Here is a 14,976-nt window from a genome sequence, read left to right on the forward strand (position 1 = left end):
CTGAAAATTTGAGAGGTGATAACTGATAAGACAACAAATGAAGGTAGGATGAAACGTTTTTTGATGTTGTTGGAAAGCGGATGGACTGTTCTTTCATTTGATATTTTATTTTTATTATGTTTATTTAAAGAAGAAAATTTTTTTGTAAGACATTCAACTAAAACTGTGTGGCAACTTAAAAAAACGCTGACGGGGAAAAAGTTAAGCATGCTTCCAAGCATATTTGATCATCACTTCAACAGTTGCACGATATAAATGTTAATGTATAAATTAGATGAATGTTGATTTATAAAATAAACACCACAGTCTTTAATCATATTTTCATTGTGTCTTTGCTGCGTCTCTGTTGTTTGTGAACTGCGCTCTGTTGCAGCCACACTTGATTCTGAGGAACTACTTTGTTTGGCGGAAGAGTAATATTTATACTAATAAAATTACAACTTATTTGTGTTTTATTTTATAAAACCCCGCTAACGTTATGCATATGAAGTAACCGTTTTATAAACGCAATAAACCCCTCGAAGCGTTGGGTTACCAGTGCATTTTATAACAGCTAAGGGGGTTTAGGCACTCCGCTTCGCGTCGTGCCTAACAACGCCCCTTAGCTGTTATAAAATGCACTGGTAACCCACTGCTTCTTGGGGTTTATTGCTTTAATTTAGTTAACACTTGAACTCAACTTTCATACAAAGATGGGTTCAAGTTTACTACAAGTGGTACCTAAATACATTTTAGCACATTTTAGTGAAGTACACTTAGATGATCTTAAGAACATCTTAAGAATTACTAAAGATGAATTTAGTCACAAAAATAAAGCACTTTAAGTACACCATGGAAGTGTACTACTTTTTCACCTGGGTTTCCGTTAGATCATGTTGTAAATTGAGCTCTTTTTTGGTACCTGATTTATTGTAAAATCAAGAAAAATATTTAATAAAGAAATGTGCAAGGGACAGGGCGTGTTTATGAAGGATGTTAAGTCAATGTTGTGTAAAGTAATATTATTTGTAAAGCAGACTTGAGCTGAATTCGAATAACATTTGTGACCCAGTCTGTGAAAACCCAGCTTATATAATGTAAATAACATATTGTGAAAATATAACCTTGATATATTGGCTGAGTAAGGTCATGTCAAAGACTAAAATGAATCTGAAATCACTGAATCTAATCTCATAATTAGACTTTAAATAAAACTTTACAGGGTGACATTTGTTTAAATATTTTAAACTCACAAATGTTCAATCCTGCCATAAGAAAGCAGGCAAGATTTCATTAATCAGCCTGGAAAACTGAATTTAGTGTCACGTGTGCATCTCAAAATTCAGTTTATTCTCATTTACCTCATCAGAGAGCAAACTATTTGCATTAATTTTCATCCCTTTGAGTGTTCATCGCTTTTTTTACTGGTGCGAGTGTGTACATTTGTGTGAAAGTGTGAGTTTGCGGACATGCCCTGGCTTTGTTTTTATTTTTGAAAATGCCTTTGATGTGCTCGTTTATTTATTTATTTGTGCTGTGCGGCCGTTTCGCCGGTTAAAGCTACAGTAGATGTGCTGTGCGCAGCGCACTGTCTCGTCCATCACGAGTGAATCTTCTGACTGCTCAGCCTCTGACCTCCTCTCCTCAGCATCCTCTTACTGTTGCCACAGAAACACTTTTAAAGTCACATCGTGCACAGGCAGATTTCATCAGGCTTTGCGTGTACCTGGACAGAGGTGGGAATTTACAGTATGTATAGTATGATGACAAAAATAATCTTTGAAGGGATTGTTCACCCAAAAATTAAAAATTCTGTCATCATTTACTCACACTCATGTTGTTACAACCCGCATACATTACTTTGTTCTGATGAACACAAATGAAGATATTTTGAGAATAGTGTGTTCATGGACCCCATTTACTTCCATAGTATTCTTTTTTCCTACTATCGAAGTGAATGGCGTCCATAACTTATTTGGTTACAAACATTTCTCAAAATATCTTCATTTCTGTTCATCAGAAAAATAAATGTTTACAGGTTTGTAACAACATGAGACTGTGTAAATGATGACAGAATTTTCATTTTTGGGTGAACTATCCCTTTAAAGGCGGGGTGTGTGATTTTTGAAAAACACTTTAGAAAAGGGAGTCGGGGGACTACCAAACACACTTTAGCCAATCAGCAGTAAGGGGCATGCCTACTAACCGACATCGTTGCCTGGGATGCGTATGTGTGGGGCGGGTCTAGAAGTTCCAGATTCTATTGGGGTAGGGGCGTGTTTGTTTAAGTGATTTCAAATATCAACATTGGCTTTCAGAGATCATGCACCGTGCCTTTAAGTACAACAAGGAATTTTTTACAGTGTTGAAAACTACACTGCCAAAAATGACTTTCTTACTTAATATTTTTGTCTTGTTTTCAGTAAAAATATCTCAAAAATCTTAAGATGTAGCATATTTTCTTGATGAGCAAAATGACCTAGGAAAATAAGTCTAGTTTTTAGACAAAAATATAAAATAAAAGCAAAAAACAAGCAAAAAAAATCGGCCAATGGAATAAGAACAATTTTCTTGAATTAAGTGTTTATGAATAAAGTAAACTTATTTCAATAAAACTTCTTATTCCATTGGCAGATTTTTTTGCTTGTTTTAAGCACTTATTTACTTAAAGTTTATTTTTTTGGTCTAAAAACTAGACTTATTTTCTTAGGTCATTTTGGTAATCAAGAAAATACATCTTGATTTAAGAATTTTTTGATATTTTTACTGAAAACAAAACAAATATACTGAGTAAGAAAGTCATTTTTTTTCAGTGTATGGAATTTTGGGTTCAAGTTACTAACTAACTAGTTATGAACTGAATAGGAAAGAGGAAAAATAGGCCACAGAATGTAGTAAAGATCCACTTCACGGTTGCACCCATGAGCACAAAGAGAAAGACTTTAATCATAAAGATCCTCAATAAGTGCAGACCTTATTTAAACTATATACAGGGACGTTTTTATTCTTAGAATTGAATTCAGTTTCAAGGCTAAACAGAGAATTGGTAAAGCACAAATGCTTTTTTGTATTGGGAGCACAAATGTTAGTAAAAATACAAAAGAGCAGAAAAAAGAAAGTTGTGTGTTGTGTTTGTGGTAAAAGCTGCTCCTCAAATTGTTCTCTATTCTTCTGCCTTTCATCTCCTTTGCTTCTTCAGGACCGTCGTTGTCGGTCGACCGAGAATGTTTTTCTCGCATTAAAGAACACACGTCACTGAAAATGACCCTTATAATTCCGACTGCCGGCGAAACGCGTTTCTCAAGAGCCTTGTCCTTCAACCAGGCATGTGAAATTTATCGCAGTATTCAAAAGATGCTTGTAGGGAATAACTCACCATCCTTGTGCCAAGCTTTTTCAAGTGTTTATGTACCTGAGCAAAAAAACTATTTACGTCCTCCATTTTCACCTTGATACAATTTCAAACAATGCTTTGGGTTACTATTGTGCAGAACGCAACTTTCACATTGAGAATGCGAAGCTTTAAGCAGGAGAACAGAGAGCTAATAGCCATAAGAGGATGCATGTTTTACATGCGCACCTTTAGTTTGCCGGTTTGTTATCTTTTCAATTTGAAATTTGAAAGGTGTAAATACAGTGAAGGAAAGGTGTCAAGTGGTTTTATCTCACTCAAGCTCTTGTCTGTACAGCATAGGTCGTCTATCTAGGTCTCCTTGGCTCATTCCTGGCCACACCCAAACTCACAAGAGAATAAACTTGCATGACCATGCAACCAAGCAATGCTAATAAGGTGACATGTTTAGTAGATTCTTACAGGTAAGTTAGAGCGGAGAGATATTCATTACAAAAAATAAGTGTAAGCCAGAACAGCTCTTTTGGAGAGTTGCTGCCAACTGTTCATACTGAGCTTTGCACCATCAGTCATGCTTGTGAAAGTAAATTCAGGGCTTGTGTTAGAGGAGGTAATTGAGCATAACACTCTCAAAAATAAAACAACAATCACTCAGGCCTCTAAGACAGCTTTAAATGTGTTCTCATCTCATGGGTGACCCTGGACCACAAAGCCAGTCTTATAGCACGGGTATATTTGTAGCAAAAGCCAAAAATACATTGTATAGGTCTTCCTTTTATGCCAAAATTCATTAGGGTATTATGTAAAGATCATGTTTCCATGAAGATATTTTGTAAATTCCCTACTGTAAATATATGAAAACGTTTATTTTTGTGAGTGGATGCAGTTGCTAATGGCTTCATTTGGACAACTCCAAAGGCGATTTTCTCAATGTAAAATTTTTTGCACACTCAGACTTCAGATTTTCTCGTCCAAATATTGTCCTATCTTAACAAACCACACATCAATAGAAAGTTTATTGATCAGCTTTTAGATAACATATACATTTAAATAAAAAATAAAATACCCTTATGACTGCTTTTGTGATCCAAGGTCAAAGAAACACATTTTAGACTCTGGATTGTTTAAAACGCTTTGTTAAGCACAGACTGTTAGACTTAACTGTAATTTCTACAGTTCCTTACCACAAAATGCCCAGTAAAATACCATCATTTTCTTTTCCAGTTCATTACTGTAATATGCATTGCATTATGGGTATTAACATTTAATTTACAGTGATTTGCTGTATGTTTTGAATTTGCGGTAGACTGCTGTAAAACAACAGCAGTAGTGCTACTGTAGTTGAATAAAATAGTGTTATAAAAGCATATAACATGGAAAAATAAAATATATCTATGAAATGAAATGCATTTTATTTGTTATGCTTTTAGCAGTGAAGCAAATTTCAAAATGTGAATTGTTTTTCAGCAGTGTAAATAATTTATTGAGAATTGTACAAACAAGAAAAGGATTATGGATAAATGCTTGACCGTCAGATTTGAATTTGACCTCAAGACTTCAAAACACTAGTGACGCCAAGATTTCGCTCCTCGGAGTGTTGGGAGAGTGACAGAAGAGGCTACTTGGGGAGTGTAGTGAGTAACTTTATATTAAGTGACTCTGTGGCACTGTGGTAGTGTTATGGACCGACGACATGGGTGACCCAGGTTTGATTCCCCTTCAAAGCATTATATTTTTTAAAATTAGGTTACAGTAAGGGTATTATACTGTAAAATGGAACTGCGGTAAAGGCATCATACTGTAAAAAACATGTACAGTTATGGTACTGTAATTGGGCATATATATAATAAAAAGTTTAACAGTGCACAGTTGACTTCCCTACCCTATCTCACGGCAAGTCATGTTATAGTCACAAAATATTTGATTAATTTATTTGTGTTATTGACACAAATTTCCACTGTTTTTCGTGACATGGAGCACGAATGTCTTTTTCGTGTCACTCAGCACGAATTTCTATAAATAATTTTTCGTGTCCGTGGCACGACTTTCTTTTGCGGGTCTTTTTATGTATTGTTTTCTCTCCTATTTTTAAATCATTGTTGCTTGGGGTTCGATTTGGGGTTTGGGTTAGGATGTAATTTTATGTATTGGTTTCTACATGTTTTTCTTCCAAATTTTAAACTATTGTCGCTTGGAGTTGGGATTAGAGTTGGGGTTTGGGTTAGAATGTCTAAAATGTAATAGAAAGGCATTTTAACCCCAAGCGACAATCGTAAAAAATAGTAAAAAAAAAAACAATGAGAAAACACATAAAATGACAAGAAAAATTTACTCTTTTTAAAGTTTCTGCTAATATGACAGTTAACAGCAAAGAGCGCTTACACTTCAATATTTGATTGACAAGACAGCTGACTCGGTGGTTGCCTAGCAATATGAAAAGCCACGTCGCACTGCTTTTTTTTAAAAAAAGGCAGTGCATCGCGGCTTGTGTTTCCAAGCGTTTAAAGCGCATTTGGTGTGATTAGCCCCATAGAAAGTCGTGCTGAGTGACACGAAAAAGACATTCGTGCTCCATGTCACGAAAAACAGCGGAAATTTGTGTATAACACGAATAAATGAATCAAATATTTTGTGACTATAACACGACTTGCCGTTGGACTTCCATAGTAGGAAAAACAAGTACTATAGATATGAATAAGTACCACAAACTGTGTGCTTTCCATCATTTATAAAATACATTGTTTTTTGTGTTCAACAGAATAAAGAAACTCATACAGGTTTAGACCAACATGAGGGTGAGTAAATGATGACATATTTTTTATTTTCTTTAAGGGTCAAATCCACTTTCCAAAGGATGATTTAATCTTGATTTGCTATATCTTTGCCCCAAAACAGTGGGAGGCACTTGAGAAAGTTTCTCCTCAGTGTTATACTCCCATGTTCTGGGCAGGTGTTTCAGATCATTTCTTTTTCTCTTCTCCAACCCCTTCTCCCCTAAGCCTTATGCTGATTTGAATTTCTGCCCTGGCCTTTGGGGATCCAGCGATTTGACCATATTTTATTTATTAATTTTTGTATAAGCTAATATGCAGCCACTGTGATCCATAGCAGAATTACAATTTTCTTTGTCAAGAAGGATTCTGGAATAAGTACTGCTGTTACAAAAAAGAGGAACAGAAAGGGGAAGAAAATAGGGAAAGGTAAAATAAAAAAATACACACGAGTTGTCTTTAAAAATAAATGAGAAAATCGGTAATCCCAGAGTCACTGCATGGAAAAAGGAAATCAATACTTCTTTCAATTCGCCTGGGCCATCCAGAATCCTTGAAACGAACAAAAGTTGTGAAATTTGTTGCCAATACCATACATTTTCCTCAGAACGGCCCGCCATATTTAAAAATAAACTAGCTGGTGAGACTGGGTAAGACTGCGTGTGTTTGTACATCGGGGTATAATGTTTTTATGGTTAGTACCACAACAGATTCTAATTGGCTAGCGAGTCAAGGGCAGGTTTTTGAAGCTTTTTAAAATGTCTCTTGTTTCTCAAGGACCCTCACTTTGGTCATCCTCTCTCTTTAGAGGCGAGCACGGAAGAGAAAAGGAACATCATACAGATTTTGTAACCTTTGAACCATCCATTCAATTGACCCTGTATGCCAACCTGCAGGGAACCCCACACATGAATCTGCCTCTATTTCCTGCCCTGGGAGAAAAAGCGCCAGACCAGCGCTGCCATTGGCTGCGTGCTCATGAATATTTAATCTATTCCCCCAGCTAAGGAGGAGGTATCGCCAAGGGGGACTGAAAGACAGACATGGGGGGAAGCCCACCACCATGCCCTTTTCAAGGCGTTGTGTCAAGACAATGAAATGCACATACACACTTAGTGTTTATGGAGCACCAACACACACTAAATGCGACGCCCCTCCTTCAGTGAGGGCCATCTACATACGGATGTGCTAAGTGATTCCCCCCCAGTTCATTAGTGTGCTCTTCAGTAGCCTGTCATAGAGGATGTGCTCCATCAAAGCTGATTGACTATGGTTTTCCAGCGAGATGTCGCAGGGTATCACCGCTCGCTCAGATCTCCTGCTATGAGGAACATGAATGGCAGGCTGCCGTTTGAAGACAGTGATTTTTCACTGATGCCTCCCAGTTGGAAATTTAGAATCTTGTCTGGTAAGACACCATATGCAAAGTCAGTCATGCCATGCAAACCAACAGTCAGTCCAGAACATCCATCACAAACCGGATCTCTTTCTTCATATTCTGCAAAACACTTTAATATGAATGAATACTGGTCATGCATGCGACCATCCATCCGTCTGTCCATCCATATCTATCTATATCAATCAATCAATACATCTATATCAATCCATATCCATCTTTCCATCCATCCATCCACCTACCTATCTATGACATTCTGTCTGTCTGTCAATCAATCCATATGAATCTGTATCGATCCATCTTTCTATCCATCCATCCATTTATCTATCTATATCCATCCATCCATCCATCCACCTACTTACCCATCTACATATCGGTCTGTCTGTCTGTCTGCCCATCCATCCATCCATTCGTCAATATATCTATACCCATCCATCTTTCCATCTATCTATATCTATCCTATCTACATATCTGTCTGTCTGTCCATTCATCTATCTATCTATCTATATCCACCCACCTATCTATCTACCTACATACTTACCTGTCTGTACGTCCATACATTCATCCATCCATCCATCCATTTGTCAATCTATACATGTCTATCTATATCAATCTATATCCATCCATCCATCCATCCATCCATCAATTTATATCCATCCATCCTTTGACTTATTTAGCTACCCACCTGTCTATATGTCTATGTATGTATCTATGTATGTATCTATGTATGTATGTATCTATGTATCTATCCATCCATGTATCCATCCATCCATCCATCCATCCATCTATACCCATCCATTAATTTATCTAAATCCATCTTTCCATCCATCCATTAATCTATCTATATCCATCTTTTCATCCATCCACCTACTTACCTATCTACATACCCGTCTGTCTGTCTGTCCGTCCATCCATCCATCAGTCTGTCAATCTTAATCAATCTATATCCATCCACCTATCTACCCACCTCTCTGTGAACCTATCCATCCATCCATCCATCCATCTATCTATCTATCTGTCTGTCTGTCTGTCTGTCTGTCTTCCATCTATCTATATCAATCTACATCCATCCATCCATCCATCCATCCATCGACCTATTTAGTTACCCACCTGTCTATCAATCTATCCATCAATCCATCCATCCATCTATCCATCCATCCATCCATCCATCTATCTATCTATTGCATCTGTCTGTCTGTCCATCCATCCACATCAATCTACATCCATCCATCCATCCATCCATCCATCGACCTATTTAGTTACCCACCTGTCTATCAATCTATCCATCAATCCATCCATCCATCTATCCATCCATCCATCCATCCATCCATCCATCCATCCATCCATCCATCCATCTATCTATCTATTGCATCTGTCTGTCTGTCCATCCATCCACCCATCCATTCGTTCATCAATCTATCCATATCAATCTATATCCGTCTCTCCATTCGTTAATCTATCTATACCCATCCATCTTTCCATCCATTTGTCAATCTATCTATATCCATCAATCTTTCCATCCATCCACCTATGAAGCCATCTACATACCTGTCTTTCCATCCATCCATCTGTCCATCCATCAATCTATCTGTCTGTCTGTCAATCTATCCATCCATATCACTCTATGTCCATCAATCCATCCATTTGTCAATCTTTCCATATCTATCTATATCAATCTATATCCATCCATTGACCTATTTAGCTACCCACTTGTCTGTCTACCTATATACCTATCTACACATCCATCTATATCAATCTATATCCATCCAACCATCGACCTATTTAGCTACCCACCTGTCTGTCTACATATCCGTCCATCCATCCATCCGTACGTCAATCTATATCCATCCATCCATTCGTCAATGCATCTATGTCTATCTATATAATTCTATATCCATCCATCCACGTATCTACCTTCCTACATTCCTATCTGTCTGTCTACCTATCCATCCATCCAACTGTCAATCCATCAATATATCTATATCAATCTATATGCATCTTTCCATCCATCCACCTACCTAACCATAACCATCTACGTAGCTATCTGTCTGTCCATTCATTTGTCAATCTATCCATATCAATTTATCTCCATTTTCACATCAATCCACCTACCTATCTGTCTCTCTCTCTCTCTCTCTCTCTCTCTCTCTCTCTGTCCATCCATCCATCTCACCCCGATCTTAAAGATTTAAACTGTAAGTGAGAGTATGTAATTGTTGCAGAAATGCAGGGTGGAGGCAGGTGAGTAATGTTGACATGGGATATATGGGTCAGGTCTGCTTCTTTCTTCAATGTGTAACTTTTGCCTCCACACACACGCACATACACACACACCTGACAATACAGCAATACAGAGTAGGAACAGAAAACAAAGGGAGATTGAGTAACCCAGGGCTCGTGGTTAAAATAAATAAAATGTACCACCTTTATACTCCATTCTTCTATGCCACACGGATCCCTCAAATGTCAGCCTTAAAAAAGAAAAACATGAGGTTCAACACAACACATCTAATGAAAGCAGATACACGCTGCAAGGGTGAAAGTAATACTGGTTTAATGACAGTGTTAAAACTAAGACAAGCTCACAGGATCTACAGCAAGCACAGTAAATAGTAATTAGCAATTAAACAAACAGAAGTTTTCATTCAAGCAGTCTGAGGATTCTGATCATTACTGGATATCTGGCCTCCAGCAAACACCCACATGTAAAGTCACACCCACTTATACACAATAGTCCACAGTGCAAACACAGTATCAGATCCGTGGCTCCAACTGATGAGTATTCAGTCACATAATGGGACACACCAGAAGACACATAATTGATGGATGTCATGTCACATCAACTGCATTCATTATTCTGAGGAAAATGAGGATATTGTTCGTCGCGCAACTCACTTGTACAATTGTGCATCCATATAGTTAATGAAAATAAAACAGAAAATCTATTATTCCAGTAAAAAGACACAGTTCTTCATGTGGTGCCTGAAATGTAAACACACACCATTGGAATTATCTACTAGATCAAATGTTACCCCTAGATGTGTCAACAAGTAAAAATAGATTCTGATGTACTTCAACAGATAAAACTGGCTTTAATACGCTCTTCAGGGAACATCTTAAACACTTTAGCTCATTGTTGCAGTCTATGTGGTTAAATTAAAAACAAGGTCTTAAAAGCTGGACTATATAGTGAATATAAGAACACCTAAAGGGTGTTGTACAGTAGGTAGATCGCAGCCTTGACTTTATTAACAGAATAGCATGGTATTGAGCTCCTTATTGCTTTCAGGTAAAGCTGCTCTGAAACAACGCAACGTTGTAAAAAAGCGCTATACACTCTAAAAATGTCTGGGTTACCCTTGACCCAGTGGGCAAATATTGAACAGAACATTAAAAATGACCCAATGTTGGGTTGTTGTTGTACAACCATGTGGTATTATAACCCAGCAGTTGGGATAAAACAACCAAGCATTGGGTCAATTTTAACTCAGCAGTGTGTTATGTCCAATATTCACCCATTATGGGCAAAAAATAACCCCGGCATTTTTAGAGTATAAATACATTTAAATGTAATTAGTAAGGAATAATTGACGACGGGCCATTGAATTATAAGAAAATAATGCACACCAAGGTGGTAATGTTACACCGCAGGTGTGCATTATTTTCAAATAATTCAAAGGACCGGAGTCAATTATTCCTCTTATACCACGGTTACCACAAACATTGCTCTGGTGGCTATTTTTAAGACATTTGAAAAGTTAGGTGTGCGGTTTACAAAAAATTATCAACACCCATTGAACATTTCTCAGCCAATCAGAATGCAGCATTCAACAGACCCGTGGTATAATTAAGAATATACCACTATAAAAACTATAAAAACTTAAATTATTATTATTTTTTACCAATTTAAGTCATTTTTTAAAAACTTTTTTATTTTATCCAGCGTATATGCCAATCTCATGTACCAAACATCTTTTCTAATATCTTTCTTCATTTGTAAAACCTATTCATTCACATATTGTACCGGTGAAGTAATTTGTGATAAATAGAAATAAAATGACAAAAATCACTTTAATCTATTTCATTTCGCTACAATGTAAAAAATAATTTGCTGCCTTAAAATTTTTTGTTGAATCAACTTAGATTTACAAGTCTTTTTTCAACTATATTTTATAAGTTATAACAACTCAACTCTAGTCAAGATAATTAATAGTAAGTTGAAATGACTTGAAAATCTGAGTTGATTCAACAAACAGTGTAGTGAATCATTTAGATTTGACCAATTCATCAACTGAAAAACTGATTTACTCGCTTTGACCTTGAGAGACTGTTTTAAGGGGACTTTTTTAAGATGTAAAATAAGTCTTTCCTGTCCCCAGAGTACATATAGAAGTTCAAGCTCAAAATACCCCACAGATAATTTAATATAACATGTTAAATTTGCCACTTTGTAGGTGTGAGCAAAAATGTGGCATGTCCTTAAAAATGCAAATAAGTTGATCTCTGCACTAAATGGCAGTCGTTGTAAAATAGTTCAGATTAAGGGGTGGGAATATCCCCTTCTGACATCACAGGGGGAGTCAAATTTCAATTACCTATTTTTTCACATCCTTGCAGAGAATGGTTTACCAAAACTAAGTTACTGGGTTGATCTTTTTCACATTTCTATGTTGATAGAAGCATTGGGGACCCAAAAATAGCACCTAACATGGAAAAGTCAGATTTGTCATGATATGTCCCCTTTAACTCCACTTGATAGTAAGTAAATACTTCTCAATGTTTATAAATGTATATAAAATGTATGACTTTTCAGGCGTGGGAACCCTGTAGCATATATATTCATGCCCAAACAGCCATCTAGCGAGACGTCAGTATATCATGAGCAGACGTCCATCTCTGCTGTAACCGTAGTGGGTCCTGCCTGCCTCTCAGTAGACTGTTCTCTGATAGCAGTTAATCAGAGTCTCTATCTCACTAAAGGCCCGCTAGCCGAAGTCACTTAGCAGGGTTAACGTCAGGCATAATGAAATATTAAAGTCTGTCTGTAAGTGCCACTATTGTTGCCCCTCGGAATAAGATATAACCTATTTCTGACAAGTTTTCATCCTTCTCGCATAGAAGACGCTACATGCAAACCAAATCGGCTACAGAGAACGGGGTAATGAATAATCTATTTCATATTCCAAAGGCACCCGCTGCTTATAAAGAGAGAGAGAGAGAGAGAGAGAGAGAGAGAGAGAGACAAAAAGAGAGATAAAAAAGAAGGGAAGATGGAGATAGAGAAAATACCCTCCGGATGATGCCGGCAGCCTGCCAAGGGTGTCACGTGACGCACCTAATGTTTAAATAATAAAAAGGCGATATAAACAACTCATTAGCCCCCCCGATGGTCGTTTAATGCAATTTCTTAATGAACATAATAGCCACAACTAATAACGAAAGAAAATAAAAACATCTAAACGGGTCCCAACTTATCGTCAGCGCTCAATTATTTCCTTGTCAAGTTGTTATGATTTAATGAGCCCCAGTGGGACTGACGGCTGTCAGTCAGTGCTGACTTTTTGACACCATTACAACTTCAAATAAAACCGCAGCCACGCTGCTTTTCCACCAGCCACACACTGCTGAGAGGATCTGACAGGCCCGAGTGGAGAAAAAAAAGAGAGAGAGACGGCACACACACACACATTCAGAAACTGAGCCAGCAAAACACACTAACACAAATCCAAGTCATTACACATACAGCCAACTGATGTCTCATATATACACACGCAGGTGCCGGGAAAACAACGTACTGTTTTCCGAAACGGATCCGCACGCACGTTCTTTCTCTCCGCTGTTTGATGCAAACTCAATCACAGAGGTCATTATCTGATGAGGTTTGTTAAACTGGCGGGATTCTGCTCTCCCTTGTCCTTCCTCAACTTAATGATAACTCTCAATAGGTTGGCCCCACATGGGACACGCGGAGACGCGCTATTTTGTTGGCCATTAATTTGATGCTTTGAAGCCGTAGCTGTGATACAGAGGCAGAGAAAACCCCCCACCAGGCTGCTTCCAAAATAAGACAATCCGCCCAGCCTGAAACAGAATATCAAATGCTCTCTCTGCCTGTCTGTCTGACGGTCCGTCTGTCCGTCAGGCATCTCGACCGGATGAGGTGTGTGTGCGCGTCACGTGAGCATCTGCTCCTAAGCCTACATGGGCTTCCTACATTTGAGGTCATCACATGACCGTTGCTCACGTGTTCGAAAACGTCACCGGCGTCTCTAAGATGCTAAATTCAAAAGCAGCTTAGCATGTATCTGAGGAGGCAATCCCATAATGCATTGCAAAGAGCTCAGCGATAAAAATCCAAATAAGCGAAATTGATGAGAAATGATTATAAAGTGCCGTTCACTCTATGGATGATAACAAAAAAAGGAAAAACAGACACTACGTGTACATGAAATTCTTCAAAGACAAAAGGAGTTGGGATAAACTGTCACTCATTTGAGTACACTGTCAGAAATAAAGGTACAAAAGTTGTCACTGGGGCAGTACCCTTTAAAAAAAGTCCTAATGTGTACAATTTAGATACAAATATGTATCTTTGAACTACCAATATGTACCTTTGAAGTGCTAATATGCACTCTTTGGGTACAAAGGTGTACCTTTTTGAAAGGGTACTGTCCCAGTGACAACTTTTGTACCTTTATTTCCCAGACTGTACAAGTCAGTAGCAGTTTCAAAGCATCCTGGACATGGTGAAAGACATTAGAAAGAGCCAAACGATCAGAAATCCAATCAGAGCCAGAGACCATTTGTCAAAGTGTTGAACAATAACAGGCCTTGTCCCAAATGGTGCACTTCATGTGGACTTTCGGTCTCGTGGCCTTAAATTGCGCGTGCTCACTCAGTCTACGAATCTGTAGGGTGTCCCGTCAGTTTTATGCTCCGAAGTGTGCCCATCAGCGCCCCCTTTGCACCCTTGATGCCGTCTTCGGCGAAGCCAGCGCTGCTGCAGGCTTCGCGCACTTTACTAACCCAGAAGTCCTTGCGAAAGAGCAATCCGACCAATCAGACGACGGAAAGGAGGAGTTCACACTGATGGGCAACTTTTTTTCCTATTTCAGGCATGACGCTCGGTCTGTCCCAAAATATGACTTCGGTGCGCCCTCTTGGACTCAAGGGTCCCTAAGGTCTGCACTACATGATGTCATCAAAGTGTGGACTCTGAAAAGGTCCACAAGTCCGGAGTGTGCCATTTGGGACAGGGCCACACACGCGTCCTCAACTATGACACACCCCTTACAGCAAAGGTCTCCAATCCGTGTTCTTAGAAATCCTTTTGCTCCAACCTACTCCAAACCACCTGTCTGTATGTTTCTAACAGTTTCAAAGACCTTGATTACCTGTTTCAGGTGTGTTTGATTAGCGTTAAAGCTAAACTCTGACGTACTGTGGACCTCATTGGAGATCAATGCCTTAAGCCCGGG

Source organism: Misgurnus anguillicaudatus, chromosome 4, assembly GCF_027580225.2.
Source record: "Misgurnus anguillicaudatus chromosome 4, ASM2758022v2, whole genome shotgun sequence".
NCBI lineage: Eukaryota > Metazoa > Chordata > Actinopteri > Cypriniformes > Cobitidae > Misgurnus > Misgurnus anguillicaudatus.